Consider the following 21789-nt stretch of genomic DNA (forward strand, 5'->3'; position numbering starts at 1 on the left):
ACTTCAAATATACTCTGGCTTTGAAGAATGTTATTTTATTATTAACATTATAAATAAAATTGCATTGACTTTAGAATATATAATAACTTGGATGCAACAACTATTTTTTATAAGCAACAAGACATGTATAAAACCATGACATTTTTCGTCTAAATCTTAAGCATTTAAAATATTTTTTAATTAAGAAACTGCAAACCTCTTGCTTTACACCTTTGTGTGATGGTAAAATCTAGTGCGATTAAACTGGTTTTAACTTGAACTTTTCAACAGTTGTGTAAGTAAGTTTTTCAGAAAACTTGACTGTGTTTGCTTGAAAAATGAAGATGGTGAGTTTCTTTTAGTTGGTCATTTATATTTCCATTCCCATAAGAATAATATTGTGTTCTCCAACTTCAACCATCTATCTGTCAAAATTTAGTTATAGAACAGTTAAAAAAAATTTGTAGTTCAACTTTAAAAGTTTATTTTATTAATTTCTTAATATCAATTCATTCTTCAATTAACCCATCCAGTAATCATGGAGCACTACAAAAGTTCTTAAAAAATTAAAATAAAAACATAGTTTTATTGATTAGAAAACTATACTTAAGTAAAAAAAAAACTAGAGCTAATTAAAAAAAAATTATAGTACTACCAATCTCTACTGTTTTAAGTAGTTTTTTTAAGTTATCATATTGAAATAAAAATTTATATGTAAAACCTTAAAAATTTATGATCAATATTGATTTATAAAAACAAATTATACAGTAATTTTTCTTTATTGTACCAACATATGTTTCTGTGTGTTAGCGAATCAACACACTTCAACTGGTTTTTTAATGGAAAGAATGGTTACCAAACTTTGAAAAAATGTATAGTACAGTAAAAGTTATGCAAAATCTTTAAAATCTTATTAATTTGGTTAGTAAATACTTTTATGACAAATAAACTGAACTAAAATACTTTCAAAAAGTTACAAATTTAATATTTTTTTTACTTAAATAACTACTACTTTAACTCTATTTTTTTAAATAGGAAATATAAAACAAATTGTTTATAAATAATTTGACTTGAAAAACTTGAGTTAAAAAGTATTTAACTACAAAAGAAGTATGTCACAAAAACTTACAAATCGCAACTACATTTTGCATTTTAATGTTGTAAATTTTTAAAACGTTTTTTAAAACCCTGAGCTATTGCAGCTTTTGCAGCTTTTGCCCTGAGCTATTGCAGGTTTTGTTTTCAACCTTTTCTAAATGTAGAAAAGTTGAATAAGCTTCTTGGGTAGTGTTGCTTATGTAGCAAATACTAACATCTGTTATCAATCAACAGTGTAAAACTTAAAACATAAAATATTTAATCTTTTTTTTATCTCACTAAAAAAAGAAGAATTTTTTAAATAATTAAATTAGTTTAGTAAAATTTATATTTTGCACTTAAAAAAAAATGCTGAAACTGTTTTATTTTTGACATTCAAAATTTTAATAACTACTGAAAACTGATACTTTGCTAAGAAACTCAGCTTAAATAACAAAAACAACTAATTCTAATAAACAAAGTAATGTTAGGTTACACTAGAGACTTTTTAAGTTTATCAAAGAAATTTTAATACATAAAAACTTTTTTTTTGTGAAACATACAAATAAAATGATTTAACAAAACTCTAGGTAAACTTTGACAAAAAATAGTCTGTCTATATTTTTCAAGTTCATTTTGTTATCTAATTTTTATTGTAGTACATAATGGAAAATTATGTATTATACATGGTAAATCATTGTGATTAATAATGTAATTGGAGTAAAATTAGCATCAGTTAATAGTAAACAAATTTGCAAATACTTAAAAACAATACTTGATAAGTGTGTACATTTAAAAAAATCAAAATAACTTAACATATGATAAAACATATACAAAAAAATCTAAATTTTAGTTATTATTATAATTATGATAGTATAGAAATACTTGGGCATTTTATACACATTGAATATTAGACAATTTATACTTATAATTTTTTATTTATCCAAAAAACTTCTTCCTAAAATATCTGTGCTTCCGTCTAAGTAGAAAGAGCACTGCTGTAAAATCATGTTACTTATAATAAACTTTCTAAATATAGGAGCAAGTACATTGACTGTTATAGAGGTACATTTTCTACGTCAAAGTGTACAACTGTTTGAAGTGTTACCAGTTGCTTTAAAAACATCAAGCAAGTGAATAGAAGCATTCATGCAATTGTGCAATGCTTGGTACAAGGCAAGTCTTACTTCTATTTTGTGTTTCTGTATTTTTTCATCTGTATTGAAACCATCATCTTTTTCAAAAGATTGTGGTAATAATTGACGCAACAGGTGCTTATTGATTTTTGCGTGCATTTGTTTGGGAGAAACAGAATTTTACACTTTTTACAGTGAACCATGTTCCCACCATGCCATGGCTGAATCCAGTATAAAAGATGCCATTTTTATATGTTAAACACAAAATTAAGAATGTTTTTAAACAGTTTTTGTTTATTACCTTTACAAAAATAGACCTTGCAACTGATTATTAAGGGAATAAGGGGTCCACTTTCATTTTTAAGCAATCTTCTTCAAATTTTCACAAAAAGTCAATTATTAAATTCTAAAAAGATTGAATGCAGGAGTATTTTAATTTTGAAAAAAAAAACAAAATCTTTTACTTGAATTTAAATCACCAGTTTTTTTTATTTACTAAAAACATGTATGATAGTTTTTTGTAAAATTAATTAATTTAAAAAAAAATTCTAGAAAATTTGATGTAAATTGCTGAAAATATTCTTAAGAAAAGAAGAAAAAGATTGATCAAACTTTTGAGAAAATTGGTTATGAATAGGTTTATACTTGAATTTAGTAACAAAACTGTTTATATTTCATTAACTAGTTGAATTTTTTAGTTCATGAAGCTTTTCTTTTAGGATATATTTCAAGCTTAACAATATGGGCCTGAGTTAATTGATAAAACAGTACTCTCTTATTGAATTAATAAATTTTTGATCAACTATGTCTAAACATTTAGTGGTTATTGGCCAAGCAAATCAGTTTTTTACAATATTTAATTATAAAGAACCAATAAACATGTATGAACAACATTTAAATTTAGAAAATAGCTGTGTCATAAATTACTTTTAAGTTGTGGATCTGTTTCCCATTCTTAACGATATTTCCTCTTGTATTTCTTATTAAGTTCAGTGTTCTACATTTTCTTCTACAAAATCTTCTTCAACAAAAATTTCTACAGTTAATGGCTGAAAAAGAAATATATCAAAATTAAAAGTAATACATTTCATTACTGGTAAACTTGGTTTTGAAAAGAATGTTTATAAAACTTATTTAAAACTACAAGAACGTAACTAAAAATAATTATATCCATAAAATACTTTTGTCAAACCTAAAAAAACATTTATTTTTAACCAATAATAAGTTTTTACTTATTCTAAACTTAAATAAATAGTCTTCATTTTAAACTAATTAGCTTAAAAAAGTAGTGTTCTTTAGAGTTTTGGAGCCTGTTTAATGTATTACACTATTTTTTTATCTAACCATCTAACTGTTTATTTATTTAAGCTAAAATAAAAAAGAAAATAAAGTCAGATTTACTAAAAAAAGATTTGTAGGAAACTTTTTGTCATATTAATAATACGATTTCATTTTTAGTATTGAAACCTTTGTAGAAAAGTAAAAACAAATGTACTATTGATCTTTTCTATTTATCAGTCTTTTTTTTACCTTAATGTCTTTTTTTAGTATTTTTAGAATTCTAGTTTTAAGAAAATGTTAAACTTTATAAATAAAGTTTCTTAAAACTTGAGGTAGATAATTTTAAGAAAACATTTAAATATGAGAATCTGTAAAGAAATAAAAGTTTGTTTCATGTACTTATATATGCTCTTATAATATATCAACAGCTAGTTAAATATTTGTTGGTTTATGAAAACTTTCTTACCATTTTTTCTTTAGCTTTTATATAAAATTTTATGTTAAGGTGACAAGAAAAGGAGTTCAATACTCTTTTAAAACAAAAGTTAACATAAGCTCTTGAATGAAGACTCAAATTAAACAATATAAAATGTTTTTCATTGAATACTTGAATTGTAATTAAGTATAACTTTAAGGTTTAATTTAGTAAAAAGTTTCTGCTACAAACTCATTATGAAGAAGTTTATCATTTCCAATTTTCAAATATTTCAATCAAATGTAATTAAGATCAAACAAATGTAATAAAAATTATTTCTCCACTTACTTTTCAAGAAAATAAATTCAAACTTTTAGGAAAAGTTTCTTCCATTATATCAAAAAATAAATAGTAAAAACTACAAAACGTTAAAAAAGTAAATACTTTATAACCAACAAGTAAAAAACAGTTATACGTTTTTTTGTAAGTAAATTTACTCAACTTTTTTAAGCCTAGAACAGGGCTGTTTATTGATAAGTCAATGTTAGACTGAGAATGTTTAAGAATGATTGCTTATAAACTTTGTGAGGATTAATGATATTAATGAAATAGTGTCCTTTATTTTTCTTTTTAATTTGTGCCACTGATTTTAATAAGAACTGAATGAACTGTCTGACTTTGTTTCCTTAAATGTTAAAACCTAGTTTAAGCACAAAGTAAATGTAAAAACTAACTTCTAGCCAAACTGAAAACTTAAAATTCAAACTATGTTTTAAAAAACTGTTTTACCCCTCTTGGGCATTTACTATTGTAAAAAATAGGTTCTTATTACCTTAAAAAGTTACTTTTTATGAAACTTACTAAAAATTTAACTATTTTTTTGTAAAATTAATCTGCTTTATAGTTATGATTACTTGTCTCAAATATAAAATGTAAGTTAAGTTTAAAATGCCTAAACTTAAATCATAATTTTAGTAAAGGTGTTTATTTAGAACAATGTTTTTTTATTTTTATAAACTTTAGGCAACATAACTACTAACATTTTGATATGAAGCTGTTTTATTTGATTATAAGTTGTTTATTGAATAAATTTTTTTATACAAGTTTATTGAAATTTGTAATGTTTCTAATAATTAAGCAGTTATATTTATTAAAATGAGATTTTGTTATTTAAACAATATAAACTATAAAAAAACTCTTACACACAACTTTAGTCAGATGAAATCAATTTTTAAGCAACTTAAGAAAAAACATTTATATACAAAAGTTTAAGGTATGTTTTTAATTATTATAATCAAACTAAAAAAACAAGATGGTAATTTAAACTCATGTTTTAGTAAAATTTTATAGTTTAAACAAGATATGTCGATATAAGCTAAAACAACTAATCATTGAATAACTTACATGTTTTTTTTTTACTTTGGCTGTACTCATTTCTGAAGAAACCTTTTTATAGAAATTTAACTATTTCAATATCTGAAGTCATGTGTATTTTGAAGACAGATTTTAAATTCCTTCGGTAAATCTCCTTTTCATTGATCTTATTTTTGGCCTTGAACTTAAGGTCGGATCCCATCTATGCTTCGGAGTACATACTATAACATACTCGGAGTATTAAAAGCATAACATAAAAGTTTAAATACTAGAAGAAATGAATAGTTAATCGAAAAAAAATATTTAATATGTTAAAATACAAACACTTTAAAAGATCTTAATATTACAGTCTAGAGGCTATTCTGTAAGCCTAGTGCAAATGTTGTACGGCTGTTGATTAATATATTACTAATTTATAGTCGTATAGACACACCGCCTAACTGTTCAACATCAAGCAAAGTTTTCTTGCGTAAAGCATAAATTGTTAATTATCAACCAAAACTGTTAAGCATCAAGCAAAATTATTCAACATCATAAAAAATATTAAGAATGAAGCAAAACTATTAGTCATCAAGCTTAATTATTCGACATCAAAAAATCTATTTTGTTTTATTTGAGGAGGAGGGGACACTCGGATTTGAACCAAGGGTCTATCGATCTTCAGTCGATTGCTCTTCCACTGAGCTATATCCCCTCGCATCCATATAAATACAGAACAAATTATAAACAGTTTGTCAGCGTTGCCTAAAGCAAAACTGTTAACAACTGATTGAATTCGACTTATTTTTTTGTAGCTGAATAATCCTTTTGCAATAGTTTTTAAACCTTTACGACAAACTCTTACTAAAACACTTTAAAACTTTTTCCTTTCACTAAAAAATCAATATTTAACAAAAAAAAGTTAACTTTTATTTAGTTTCAGTTATTTAAACACTATAATTGAAATAATTTTTCGAATTTTTTTATTTTACAACTATGAATGAATAACATTTTAAAAGGTAGTAACGTTAATGTAGTTTACAATACTAAATAAAAACAATCACTCTTTTGTATACGTTTTAGGTTTATTGAATTATAATTTAACTTTATAACAACTTAAACATCTAAAGTATCGAACATAACACTTCTTTAGCACTATATATTTTTTTCAAGAATGCTTACTTACTAATTAGTTTAATTAAGTTTATTTTATGATGTATATATGTAAAACTTAAATAGATTTTTTTTAAAGAACCTATTTTATTTAAAATGTGATTAAAGCTAACGTTTAATCCAACTTATTAATTTCTTAATTTATTTAATTTCATGTATTTTAAGTACAAAAAGTTACATAAAGGTGTTCATAGATTTGTGTAGTTTATAAACGAAATTTGTTACACAACTTAAAAACTAACTTCTAATTTTCTATTCAAATAAAAAGTTCCTACACCGGGAATCGAACCCGGGCCGCCTGGGTGAAAGCCAGGAATCCTAACCACTAGACCATGTAGGACTACGGTGAAGAGAAATACTTTGCATTTATATATGTATACGTAAGCGTTATGACATGTCAATTAAAGCACGTTTATGTAACTTAAACTTCTGTGAGCTTTATTACTTGAAACTTTTGTGCTATATCTTTATATTTCAAACTATTTGTATGTTAAGTTTTAAAAATTTTTAAGTACTCATAACAATCAAAATGTTCTTTTTTATAAACAGTAAGTTATTTATTATATGTTGTTAACTTAACTTAGTTTAGTTTTGTAAATTATTGAAACATAAACTTATAAAAAGTTTTGACAAAATTTTTCGTTTAAAAAAATTAAAAAAATCATTCCTAACAATATATGTATACATATATGTTTTAAAGTCTTACTAAAGCGCATTGCAGTTTATTTGTATAAATACTTATACACTTTACTTTAAAATAAATGTTAAGTCCCTCTTACTTTTAATAAAATAATTACAACCTTTCTGTTTATAAACTGAGTGATTATTCGAAAAGATTATCATAAAGCTTTTTTTTTATCTGTTCAAACTACATTTAGAAAAAGTTTTATAATATTTAAGCTTTTTCTACTTTTAAAGTCGCTTAAACATTTTAAATTCTAACTCAACAACTTTTAAATTTTATTTCAGTCTCTTAAAACTTACAGTTAATGGTGAACATATTTCAAACTTAGTAAAACTTAACTTGATAAAATAAACAAATGTAATTTACAAATAACTAAAACTTACTTAAGTAACTTATGCTATAAAAAATTATTTTTGTTATTTTTTGCCTATATTCTTGCCACACACATTAGCGCCAGACAGTATTATTGTTTTCTTGTTACTCTTATGTTGTTCAGTTGCTTCTTTAGTGAGTTTATTTGATTGCTTTTCTTAGAATAAACTTTGTTAGCACAGTTTTTACTTGTATTATATATATTTAGCAGTACATAGTAACTAATCACTCTGATACTTATACATACTTAGTTTTTAAGATAGTTGTTACTAAGGTGTTCTGGACTCTAACTTAAATAAGATATATAGTATTAAAAAGTTTACAACTCCTTATATTTAGCATTTAATTTATATTTAATTAGTAAAAGTACTTGAAAAAATATATACGTTAAGAAACAAAACAACTATGTTAAATAAATCACTATATAAAGTAAAGTGATTTTAACATGAACAAAAGATAAGTACATTTAAAGTAGGTAAAAGGCATGCCTCGACCCGGGATTGAACCAGGGACCTTCAGATCTTCAGTCTGACGCTCTCCCGACTGAGCTATCGAGGCTTGTGGACAAAATATTTTGTAACGTTTATATACATCATACAAATTCAAATACTGAATTACATCAACATTTTCGCTATTTCAATTCACCCATGAAAAGTATTTGCTTTACATAAACTAAATTATTTTCAGACAACTTGTTTATTATAAAAACATAAGTAGAAAAGGAACAAATTTTGTTCGACTTTACTAAACTGTGTTTAACTATACTAGAAAATATTTCAATTATCTAAATCAGAATCTAACAAATGTTTTAAACTAAATAATGTATGACTTTACTTAATCGTGTCAGACTTTAAAAAATAATTTTTCACTTTACTAAAGTTTTTGACTTTACTAAATCAAGTTTTATTTTACGAAATCATGTTTGATTTCACTAAACTTTGTATGACTTATACTTTACTTAATCTTGTTTGATTTACTAAATCATGTTTGACCTAACTAAAATATGTTTTAATCAACTAAATCAGAATTTTTTTTAAACTAAGTCATGTATAAATTTACTGAATCATGTATGACTCAATTAAATCCGTTTAGTTTTACTAAATCATGCTGGACTAAATTAAGTCATGTTTGATTTTACTATATAGTTTATGGAACGGCAAAAAAAGCACTCAAAAATATTTAATCAAAGGACCTAGTGTACGAAAAAACCTTTCGGTTTTTATTACACTTTGAATATCTTAAATCATATTTAATTTTACTAAATAATTTTTTATTAACTAAATCATGTTTGACTTTGCAAAATTAAAAATGAATTAAGTCATCATAAGTTATTAAAAACTTTATTAAACTTGTTCAGACAAATATAAGTTCTTAAAAATTATGTATAATTAAAACAATGAGCTGATTTTTTTCTAATAAGATCTGCAATAAGCTGTGTATTAAAAGTAAGGTCTTGTTTTATTACTAATGATTAGTATTTTTTACATATTAAACAAAAAAAATAAACAAGTAAAATAATAAAGGGTGTTGTGCTCTCATTTATTTTAGCTAAATTGTTAAAAAAAAATCAAATAAGATAAAAGTATATATTGTAATTATTATTTAAATGTGTAGGAGCCGGGCATAGTTCTGGTACCTCTCGCATGCTAAGCGAGCGCTCTACAATCTGAGCCAGACCCCCATGTGATTACAAGCGATTCGTAGCGTTTATAATGCATTAATTAACGTTTCCATTATTACGTCACAAAACTGTTGTGACATATGCAGTTTGTGACATACTAACTCTTTAGGTTATGTTTATAATTTAAATTGTATTTTAAAATTTCTAGTTTTCATTGTGTGGAATTCTTAAAAAAAAAACTACTCTATAATTACGTCATAACAGTTTGTGATCTGCACGCGTGGGTTCAAAGCCATCTCCGTATTTTTCTTTGAAATTAATTCCAAAAAGTCGTATTATACTTTGAAGGTTTAGTGTAAATTTATTTACTAATACTTTAATACATTTATATAGTTTTGTTTGTATTTGTTTATTACGAAAATAAGTCTTAATTACTTTTCGTTTATAAAATCAGTTACTGTTTTATTTAAATTTAAATTTTTTTTAAACCGTTTAAAAATATGACTTGTTAATTGTAATTTATGTAAATTTTAACACTGCAACATTTATTTATTAACTTATAAACATTTATTAGTTCATTTTTTATAAAAAAATTTCAAAAGTGTAAACAATTTCAATTTTATTGTAAACACTATTTCCTACATTTTATGGTAGCTTTTATTAAATTTGATATTTTTAATCTAAATTAAAAGTAATACTTGTTTTACATAAGTTTAGAATGTATCTATAAAATATTTATTTTACAATTTTAAAATTTTTATTTAATTTTTGTTTAGTTATAAAAGCATATAAAACATATTTATCTGTTTACAAATAAAATTGTGCAAAAACTTAGATTTAAGAACTATGATAGGTTACAATTACAATTTAAACCACATGTAAACAAGCTAATTTAATTTAATATTATTCTCGGTGTTTACAAGCTTCTTTAAAAAAAATTGTAAAGGTATGCATTTATTATTTAAGTATGTAGAAAAAACAATCATGGTTACTATAACAACCTTCGGTAGCTCAGTTGGTACGCATTAAAAACTATTATAAAAGTCTACTTCCAAAATATTGTTTGTAAATTGGTATTTAGAAATTTTTAAGCTTTAAAGACTTCAATTGGTACGCATATATTAACTTAACAGTAGAAGCGCATAAGGCCATACTAGTGAGTTGATAAAAGCAATCAAAAAATTTTCAACTTTAAAAGCATACTTATGTTAAAATATGCCGTGTTGATGTACTAAATCAACAAAATCAATTGTTAAGTGCACAAGTGCTTCAAACACTAACGTTTATAAAAACAAATTTGTGCATTACTCCAGCGCCTTCGATAGCTCAGTTGGTAGAGCGGTGGACTGTAGCCAGTTGTTAGAAATCCATAGGTCGCTGGTTCGACTCCGGCTCGAAGGACTTTATGTTTTTCGTGATTAATATAAATAATGTTTTATTTGACATTTTTATTTTTAAAATCAACAAATTTAACTATTTCTTGAAATATCATTTTATAAAGAAGTATTTTACTAAAAAAACATGTTATAATTTAAATAGTTTGTTAACAACTAAATTTCTAGATAAATATACAAAACATCAAATATTTAAACACAATAATAAATAGTAGTTTATTTTTATTTTTTTTTAAACACGCAAACTCCTTATTTTATATTAGTTTTTTCTTTAACGAAATAATTTTTTAGTGATAAAACTTACATTACTGTTAAAAATTATTAATGAAGTATTTAAAGGCAGTATTTTAAAAATAATTCATTTAATTGTTGTCATCTTTTATTTTCAAAAAACAAATATCTAGAAGACTTTATTGAAATAATTGTTATACTTTTAAGTTAGTTCTGTCGTTAATATTGAAATTTGCACCATTTATATATTAATGGTAACCAACAAAAGCCGATTGATCTATCATTGTTTTATGATTACAAAAACAAAAAAGCAATGCTAAGAATAACAAATAACCTTGATACTTAATTTTAAATGTAAAAATTCTGCCGCTTAAGTTCGAACTTTTTGATTAAGTAAAAAGTTTGTGTAGAAAGTGTAACTTATTCTTAAGAAAAACTTGTTCCTTTAAATAAGTGTTAAGAAGTTTAGTTTTAAACATTTTTAGTTAAAATATATAAAAACTAATACGAATTAGTACAAAGTTAATAAACACACCAAGCAAGTTATTCAAATGCATTAAACAAAACATGATTTTCGTAATCATGTACAACACAGTTGAAACATTAATTAAAATAATTTCAAAAAAGCCGGACTAAATTTTAGTTGTTAAAAGAAAATAAAAAACAGTGAAACTGTGATTTATTTTGATTCAAAAACACTTAAACTTGGATCACATTTTAGTTTATATAAAGTTATCATAGAAAAGCATTTATGGCATAGTTTACAATTAGAGGTGATATAATAAGACCAGGAAAAAAACTAAAATCATGACTTTCAATAATTTCTATGCCAAATCGAAAGTCATTTAAAAACTTAATAGACTACAGAGACTCTGGTTTATATATTAAATAACTAGTAATTTAGATTTAGCTTTAGTATGAAGGACAATAATTTAGATAAATTTGCACTTTTTTGGCTGTGTTTAAAGTACGAGCTCAAAAAGCATACAATTATAATTTGTTCTCTGGTTTATAGTTTGAAAAATTAAGCAGTAAGTAATGAAAAATAAACAAAACTGTTAAGCTGGTTATGATTGTTGTATAAAACAACTCGTTATCTTTAATAAAAAACCAAAATAATAAATTTTAAGTTTTTAGGGGAAACTCGTTAAAAAATTAAAAAAAGTAAATTGTAAAATTTTCCTTTTTTATGTTGAAAAGAAATTAAAAAAAAATCTTTTTTAAATAATTCAGCCTCTCGGATGTGATAAGAAAAAATAAAACAAACTAAATTAAGACAATATTCAATCAAATAAGCAAAAGTGCATTGTCCGGGAATCGAACCCGGGCCTCCCGCGTGGCAGGCGAGAATTCTACCACTGAACAAAGCTTGTTGCAACTTCAAAATTTATAGTATATAAACCAAATGGTTATCAAATGCAGCGTATCTGCATTTGCTTATCAAAAGTAGCAACTGTTGTGATGATATAAACAATCAAGTGTTCATTTAGCTTTGATTTTATGCGACTTGAATATTAGTGCATTTTAGTATTTACATTTTTTTTAACTATTTTATTAGCGGCTAAATATTTAGTTTTTGTTCATTTTTAAATTATAACCATTTTTAAATAGAATATTTATTTTAAAAATGTTATTTTATCTTTATTACAGTAAAACAATTCATGTACAAACTAGAAAATTTTGATAGTAACACTAACCAAAATTTGTATATCACAATTTAAAACTAGCTTATTTATTTATAAACAAATTTACCATTTTGTTTTTGTTTATTTAAATAATAACAGACATTAGTTAGTTGAAAATTGAAACAAATTTACAGTTGCAACTACTTAAGCTTAGTAGAAAAAAGTTGAGAAATTTTGTAAAAATATTTAAATTTACTTAAATTTTGTTAAAACCAAGTTGTCACTTTGATATTTAACTTTGTCAAACATTTTAGAAGCCGGTTGTTAAAAAAACAAAACTAAAAATTAATAATGTTTTTAGACGTGTCAATTTAGACAATTAAAATGTTTGCATTCAAACATACCATAAGCAGTAAGTAAAATTTGTGAATGAAACATTAATAGGTATATCCTTTTTTTACGTTTGTGTAAGCACGATGATGACCAATAAAACCAGGGAATTATTTCTTTCTTATTAATTGTATTCTATTTGTAGTGTACGACTCGATAACAGAAACGTTTTTTCGTGCACCAGGTCCTAGGACCAAACACTTTTGGTATTTTATTTTTTGTCGTTCAGTAAACTATTCTACAAATTGCTCAAGACTATACTTGGATAAAATTATTTAGCCTAGTTTAATCTTCTGATCCCATTAAAAATCGTAAGGTTATGGTAGTTGAAATTGTATAATAAAAAATAATTGATAGAATCCTTTCATAAGTACGATTAATCTTTAATTAACATTTAATTCATACAAAGCTATTTTATTAGATAATAAATTAAATAGTGCCTATGAGAATGAGACTTTTATTTATACTTTACTAAATTAAGAAAATTTAAGCCATAGCTTTAAAATTAACATAACTTAATGAGATTAGTAATTTTTGTAGCTAATGAAAATTTGGTATTTATATTTGAAAAAAAAATTCAACAAGTATTTGTTTATGATTCATCTGAAATGTAGTATATAATAATTATTCTTGCTAGCGTAAGCTATTAAGGTATTCTTTTTCACCTAAAGAAAGCTGTAGGAAAATAATTAATTTTTGATTGGATTATTAACACCATTCATCGTTAGTTCTATATTATAAACAATTTTTTTTAAAACCATAGTAGCTAAAACTTAAATATGACGTCAAGAAATTCACTAATTAGTTTTAAACAACAGCTAACGAACAACGTAAATTAAAATTCAACAACCGACAAGCAAAATTTCTCTATAAGTTTGCAGTTTACTAAACCACGTGATTATTTTCAACGAGCGTCAAAGCTATCGAGCAAAAAACACGTTTTAAATTTACAGCGAAATATTATAGCACATTCTGTCGAGCTAAGGGCAAAAAAATTAACGCTTGAACGAACATATGCTAGCATTCGAGTGCGCTACAGATTTACTTGCCTTGACATTTGGGTTTATATACAGTAATTTTTCTACTTGAGACAAGCGTCGATGGTGTAATGGTTAGCATTGGTGCCTTCCAAGCACTAGTTCCGGGTTCGACTTCCGGTCAACGGACTTTTGTATTTTTGGTACAGTAGTGAAATATTTTGCATGTAAGAATGGAATGATGTAAATGTTTTAAGTAGAAATGAATAATTTCAAACTAATTTTAGCAAGCTTTATGAAACTTTAATAAAAATAGTAGAATGACTACTGATGTGAATATACAATTTTTGACTGTACTTTATTTTGAAATTATAAAGTTTGAATCAAGCAGTAAGCAAGTAATTCAGTAATTATTTTCATGACTAGATACAAGAGTCTTGATCAGATATTCAAAAAAAAAATTCGATTAGCTAGTTATTTGTTGGAATGTACTAATACTCTTGTTTTTAATTTTTACATAACTGTATTTTTTTCATGGTTTAGTAGTCAAGTCAAAAATCAAAAATCAAGCTCACCTACTTAATTATGTACTACCATTTAAAGTTAACTAGTAGTTATATTTACTAGAAAATATCGTTAAAAAACAGGTCATAAATTGTACCTATTTTCTTTTTAATATACATACATAAATATTGTTCTGTTGACCCTGCTTAAACAATATGTTGTTTCAGATTCTGTTTGATATTTAAAAAAATAAATAAAAAACACAAAATCAGCTGTAATAAAACAATGTTATTATCAAAAGATAGTTCATTCACCAAAAAACAAAATGAAACCACGCCCAACGTGGGGCTCGAACCCACGACCGTTGGATTAAGAGCCTAACGCTCTACCGACTGAGCTAGCCGGGCGCTTGCAGTAAAGTCTTGTTACAGCTACATATTTGATAGATTTTAATTCAAACTCTCATTGATTTCTTTTATTGTGTATTACCAGTTAACAATTGTTATCAATTTGTTTATAAATAATGCCTTTAAAAATACGTTAAAGTAATATTTTTTTTAATTTATGTAAGTAGTTGTTAGATAGTTTCCTAAAAATAAAATTCATTTTTATTCACATATACTGGTCTACTAATTAAAATATATTTTATAGATACATTATTATGCATAAATAACGGTATTAAATTTTAGTCATGAAGCTTAGTATATGAATTGTTTTTCTTTTTTATATACTTTTATGTTGATAGGTTTTATTGTCATATTCTTTATAATTTTATTTTCCTAATATGTTTATAAACATAACCAACTTATTTCTTGAAGCTTTGTATATAGCTAACAAGTATGTGAACGGGTAAAATATGCACGAAGACACTTTTGCAAGATTTTAATTAATTTTAATACTAAGATTTTAATTTTACTCCAATAAAACTTTTATAGTCAAAAAGAAGTTGCTTGTTTATTTAGAACTTCACATTTTTTTAACATTTTTTATTTTTAGAATTTTTTTTGTAACGTTCAATTCATATGATATATAGTGAAATTATAAAAACTGTAATATTTTATAGCTAGAGTGAATAACAAAAAAATTAAATTAATAATTTATGATTAAGAAAAATTCAAGCAAAAAAAATTAAAGCAGCTAAAATTGTTTACTAAATAAATAGTTTAATGACAATTAAAAATAACAAAAAATCATAATAATTAATTCATGTTGATAAAAAACACATGGCCAGTACGGGGATCGAAACGCGTTATTAGCACGACGCTCTAACCAACTGAGCTAACCGGCCACTCATGTAGACTATATTTTGTACGTATATAAAACATTGTGGTTTATAGTGATGTTGTTTTTAGTGACTTCCAAGAATGTATAATTCAAATTGTTTACTACACCAACTTATCTTTGGTTCATGTTTTATATAGTACTGATATGTTCTATGTACAACATACGATTTTTTAGTTTCTTACTTTTTTAAGAAAAGTAAAATAATACTTTAAAATTCAATTTATATTTATACCTTAGAACTTAAGGCTCTTTTGATGTAATTATAAAATTTGAACGTTCGCTCAAAATATAACTCAGCGTAAGCCAATTATTTTTAACTAAAACAGAAAAAAAAAACTTTCTTTTCAAATCTAAAGCTTATTTGTTTTAATCTGTTTGTTTAAATTTAAATTTGTTTAAATTAATGAATGTAATATTAACATTATGTTAACAGTTAAATTTTTCAGATGCTACATGGTTACTTATTAAAACATAGTATACGTATCGAAAACTAGTTGTGATTAAAATTAAGAAACTTAATAGTTAACCTTATTTAATTATTTTTTAAAAGTACTTAGCTTTACTTAAATAAGCAACAACAAATACTGCAATTTTTTTATTATCTCTAAATTATGTTTTAAAGTAGTTTCTGTGTAGTCTAGCAACAATAATAGCCTAATTTAAACTAGTAAATAAGTTACTTGTTTGAATAATTTTTTTTTGTTGTCAGTTACAAAAACAAAAATATTTACAAATTTTTTCATACTTCCACATTTTTTTGTTCTGTTATAAATTGTTCAGTTAAAATTTTACTAAAGCTTATTACACACATTTTTTAGTCTAGTAGTAGCACAAAAGTTTAATGATTTTCGAGTAATCTTATAAAAAGAAATTAATACTAAAACAATTTACGTTTCATAAAATGGTATATTATTTAAATGCATGATGAAACTAGTATACTAAACTGATAAATAAATGCTATTTTAAGTATAAAATAATTTCTTTTTAATATAAATAACAAATGTTTTTCAGACTTCAAGTAAAGCTTTAAAGCTGTAACACTTTAAACACATGAAAGTTAAGTTAAGTATGTAAGTTGTTAATACTTAATCATGTAAACTTGTTTACTAAAATCACCTGTAGGTTAAAGAAGTCAACGTGTAGTATTTTTGAAAGTTTTGTTGTTTTATAATGTTGATAAATAATAAAACACTTTTAATTAGGTTATGCTTATATTTGATATATGTATTATTTTCTTACCTAAGTTACAAAACTAAAGTGGTATATAATATTATAGTGTTTATAGTTATTTTAAATAAATTATCTATTTTAAAGCTTTTTAGTAAGCTTTTAAAAAATGCTTAAATTAATATTTTCAGATAAGTGCAAAATCACATTCATTTTTCATACTTCTTTAGTATATTAAAGACTGTGAAGCGATTATTTTACTTGTAAAAAATATAATTAAAATAGTTTAAGGTCTCTTGAAGTGCAGTGTTCTAACTTATAGTTAGTAACAGGGGCGTAGCGTGGGGAGGGACACTGGCGCATGCGTGCCACCCAAAAAGAGAAAAGAAGTAAAAAAAGAATGTAATATCTTTATCCTTCATTGTTTTTTATTTCTGCTCAATTTGCCTTTTTCAACTATGTTTATCCAGTATTCGAAAAGTTAAACGAAATTTTGAATACCCATTAGTGACAAGTTAGAGAAATTACCCAATATACTGATTCGGTGCGCAAACGAAAATGCGCACCGATGTTGATGAAAAACTCCATAAGGAAAAATTCTATAACCTCATTAATTTCATAAGATTTTAGACTCAAAAAGTACGCAACTAGTTAGTGCAGTGTAGTATAACGTTATGGCAGCTTATTTTTCTACAAAAAATTTACAAAAATACGACACGCTTAAAGGAAAATTAAACAATTTTACCAGTTTTTTTTTTATGCTACAATAAAGTTTAAGACTACTGCTAGTTTTCTGATCTTTATTTTTGTAAACATACAAGAAAAAGCGTGTCGGCCTATGAGAAATAAACTTTGTTTGTGATAATTATTTTAAACAAGTACAATCAGATGAATTAAATTTAAAAAACATATCTTTAACTATTTTACAAAGTTGTAATAAACTGTAATAACAGTTATAAAGTTGATCTATTTTAACTTCTGTGTACTTTTATTTAAATTATGTGCAATGAGGTGTTCTTATCACTGTTTTATTGTATATTAAAGAGATTGATATGTTTTTCGTAAATAAAACAGATACTTTCGTTTTATTGAATATAATCATTTTTAAAGATATAAAGTTTACTGTTAGTAGTAAAAACAATTTTTATTTAATAAGTTTACATTTGTGCAAGTATAAGTAATTGTAATGAAATTTATACTTTTTTTTAATTGTTTAATTTTGTAATGTATAAGTAATTTTTACAACAGTTACTTCGAACTTATTTTACTTATTGAATTTTTTTTCAACTTTTTTACTTATAAAAAGATCTATTTATAGCTTATTACAAAAGTTTTAATTTAGGTTTTTTTTTGAGAAAACAATTGCGAACTCCCTGACCAAAATACTTCGCTACGCCACTGGTTGGCAAGATTATAAATGCAATACAGTCTCATTTACCAAGTGGCCCGTTAATCTGTAGTTGTAATTTTTCAGAGTGAGGGAAGTCCTGGATTCAAATCCCAGGCTGGTTATACTTTTTGATAGTATAAATTGTATTGGTTAGTAGTGTAAACTTCTACTTATTTTTACTACTGCGTATTACTTCTTACTTTAGTAAGAACATTAAATAGTTATCAGCTTAAGTCTTATTTTACTTATCTATATTTTTAAAACTAATTTTATAACACGTTATTAATAAAAGTCTTATAACAGAAATTTCTCAACTAAATTTAAATAACAGTGCAACTAAAGTCTTTTATCATCTGTGAATGTTGTAAATCAATTCAATTTCTCAAAACAGTTTTCGAAAATAAAAACAATATTAAACAATAATGATAAGCTCTTAGTTATTTATATTTCAAGTATTATTTGATTAGAGTGAAACCCTTTTGTAAAACCATAACAATTTGAACAGTTTTATTTCAAGTTTTATACAAACTACGAAATGCAAGAATGTAGAAGCAAAAAATAACTATAAATTTTTAGGTTAAAACTGTAATTAAACCTTACTAAACTAGTACAGCTAAAATTGTTTAGTAAGAAAGAAAATGGAAACTTAAAGTTGAATATACATCGTTGATTACATAAAAATAAACTTAACTTCACGTTAACATTAAACTTCAGTAACTATTTTTTTTTTAATTTATATGTAGTAAATATTAAGATATTTGAAGTTCTAAAGTGATTACAGCGTTTACAAAATGTATAAAGTAAAATGTTTTTAAGCAAAAAATTTTTTTTGTTAGTTTAGAATATGTACAAATTAAGCAACAGTTATAAATATAAAACAAGCTCATGTAGTAATATTTAAAACTAAAAGTTGCTTTGTAACTTATGTAATGAAAGGTTTTTATTTTTTCATTGTTTTATTAATTATTTAAACTTTAGTTTAAGCAAGGCACTAAATATAAATTAATGGTACGCTACTAAATTAACGTAGTAAAAATATAAGTAAATAAAAGACAACGCTTTATGGTTTAATCAAGCAAGTTATAGGTTTTTGTATTACAATACAAGAAAGTAGCAAAAATTTTAAGTTTTTATGGTCTAATTTAAACAACAAACTAGTAAAAATTTGACAGTGTCGTACTAATTTGATAAATAAAGCTTAACAAATGTCTTAAAACAAAAATTCTAAACAGTATTACGACTCAGTGTTTTTATATAAAAGTCATAATATCATTTATTTCTTAATTTAGTTAATTATAAGTTATTAATGACATATAAAAATGATATAATCTATCTTTAATAACAATAAATTGCTTTTAAAATTATCTGTACATTTTTTCGTGTTGAAATTTTTAAATACCGAATATCTTTTGTAACAGTTTTTTATTAGACTTTCATGAGTCGTAACTTATTTATAAAACCAATTTTATTTAAATAAAAATATGTATAGTGAGAGAACCAAGATAAATATAAAATTAAATACCTAAAGCTACATGAAACACTTAGTGATTACGTAAAATGCTTTAGAATTGCTGTTATGACAAGTTTATTAAACTTAAATATTTATTAAAACAACTCAAATACACTTGCTAACGAAATAATTTCGCAGAAAAACAACAATTTGCTCACTACTTTTTTTATTCAACTGACGCACGTTTCTCCGTGTTAATGAAGTTAAAAAGTTTTTACGGATTTATCTAAAGCTTCCAAGTAACAGTTTTCAAAGTTACTTGGAAAACTTTGATAAACCCGCAGAACTGTCTTAATTTTTTTTAAACAGAGAAACGTCCGTCAGTTTAATAACGAAAAGTAGTGTAAAATTAAGTACAACACAAAGTTTATAAATAAAAACTTATGTAAATCTACTAAATTGTTTTCTTAAGTAAAGTTGTACTTTTCAAATTAATATTCTCGTTTATAAACATTGACTTCTACGAACCTAACAATAAAAGTTTTTTTCACAATTTTTAGACTACTTATTTTTAAACATAAGGTATCTTTGATATTAGTAGATTTTTTTCTTTTTCTCTGCAAATAGTTTATCTGAAGCTATAAACAAAAAATAAGTATGTGTAATAAAAAAAAACTTGCTTGTTCGATATTAATATTTGTTTTGTCATCGATGTAAAGAAATGCAATGTTTTATTTTAACTATGTTTTTCAACTATAAAAGTTGACGTACCTTTTGTATCAAAAATATTAGCTGTTCACTTATTAAATAAAACTAGAAGATCTAAAATTAGATAAAATTAAATTCACAATAATCAATAAATAAATCACTTAAAAAGTTCAAAACAAATAAAACCAGAACTAAAAAGAAAGAAAATTTTACTAAACTTCCAGCTAACAAACAAAAATATACTTATTAATTACATGCAATATAAGCGAAACACTTAATAAAAAAGTTTGACAAATGTGAAACCTTTTTGTACAATGAAAGTAAAAATGTTTCAGCCCGGGCTCGAACCGGGGACCTTTCGCGTGTGAGGCGAACGTGATGACCACTACACTACTAAAACACTTGGCAGTAAGCGTAATATTGCGTTCGTAAACTTGTTGTACCTTGAATTGACTCTCTTTGAAAGCTTCAAACGACGAAAAAATCGGCGAAAGTCTGCAGTGCAGAAGCCTGGACTATCGTGTGCCGAAAGAGACAAGCTCAAGTTTAACAAAAGAGTTGATCATCAGACTTCAGTCATTCCATCTGATCATCAGTTTTTGTTGATTGATACGAGCGTACCAGATGTCTTGCCTAGTGGACAATGTATTGAACGTTGTACAGCAAAAAATAATGCTGAAGTTAATGATTAATGCCATCAAATGGTTGCTTCATGTGAAAGCATGATAAACCGTTTGTAGATAGAAGGCTATAGGTTTTTCGGTTGTGACTGACTGATGAGTCCTAATAAGGACGAATCCGTTTTCAGTTTACCGAAAGCATATGGTCTGATGATCTTTGAAAGCTTATGAACATATTCAATAGTACAAAGTAAAAAATGCTGTACAATACAATTGTGTTGTTTAAGTTAAAAATTTGACTTTAAATATACTTAGCAAATTATTAGCCTAAATGAAACTTATATTGATATATAGAAGTAATTGCTACAAGATTGGTTTTAATATAAATTAAATTAGCTGAAGGTCTACCCTTAGAAATAGTTAAAACTAGATTTATATGTTTTAACATTTGAATCTCACTTAGCTATAAATATACATTTTTTCGTTTTTAACAATATTGTTTCAAAAAATATAGAAGTTTTACTATTATGCTGACAACTAGGAAATGAAAAAAATGTTTAAATAATTTGAAAGGTTTTTAAATTTTCAATCATGTAGTATTTTTAAGAGTGCAAACTTTGTTAGAATAAACGTTCTCTGTTTAATTAATTTAGAATTTTGGTATTAGTGTAAAATATATACTTATGAGCTTTGACAAAATATTTCAACTTTTTATTAGCTAGCAGAACATAAATGTACAACTATGTGACAAAACAGAAGTATTTAATTAATTGAAAGTTGTTGTAAACATCAAGTAGTACTCAAACTAGTATTAATTTTAATCAAAAGAAGACTTAGTTTATAAAACTTAAAACTTTATTTATATTACAATCAGTAAAACTTTTTAGTTTAACTTTTAGGACAAGCTTACAAGCTTAAAGTGACTATTGAGTTTTAGTTATTTATTTATTGTCATAC

General features: G+C 24.6%; 5 non-coding genes across 5 annotated transcripts; 1 reads left to right on the top strand and 4 right to left on the bottom strand.

Annotated features, from left to right (window-relative positions):
* Positions 1-5884: 5884 nt before the first annotated feature.
* On the bottom strand, positions 5885-5956 carry Trnaf-gaa (transfer RNA phenylalanine (anticodon GAA)). The gene has a single exon. It is a non-coding gene; the product is annotated as a tRNA-Phe (tRNA).
* Positions 5957-6682: 726 nt separating this feature from the next.
* Positions 6683-6754, bottom strand: Trnae-uuc (transfer RNA glutamic acid (anticodon UUC)). The gene has a single exon. It is a non-coding gene; the product is annotated as a tRNA-Glu (tRNA).
* Positions 6755-7956: 1202 nt separating this feature from the next.
* Positions 7957-8029, bottom strand: Trnaf-gaa (transfer RNA phenylalanine (anticodon GAA)). Its single transcript has one exon. It is a non-coding gene; the product is annotated as a tRNA-Phe (tRNA).
* A 2378-nt stretch (positions 8030-10407) lies between these two features.
* Trnay-gua (transfer RNA tyrosine (anticodon GUA)) lies at positions 10408-10493 on the top strand. Its single transcript is given in 2 exon segments — positions 10408-10444; positions 10458-10493. It is a non-coding gene; the product is annotated as a tRNA-Tyr (tRNA).
* Positions 10494-20539: 10046 nt separating this feature from the next.
* Trnav-cac (transfer RNA valine (anticodon CAC)) lies at positions 20540-20612 on the bottom strand. The gene has a single exon. It is a non-coding gene; the product is annotated as a tRNA-Val (tRNA).
* Positions 20613-21789: the final 1177 nt, after the last annotated feature.

Source organism: Thalia democratica, chromosome 2 (assembly GCF_965202585.1).
Source record: "Thalia democratica chromosome 2, ktThaDemo2.hap1.1, whole genome shotgun sequence".
Lineage (NCBI taxonomy): Eukaryota > Metazoa > Chordata > Thaliacea > Salpida > Salpidae > Thalia > Thalia democratica.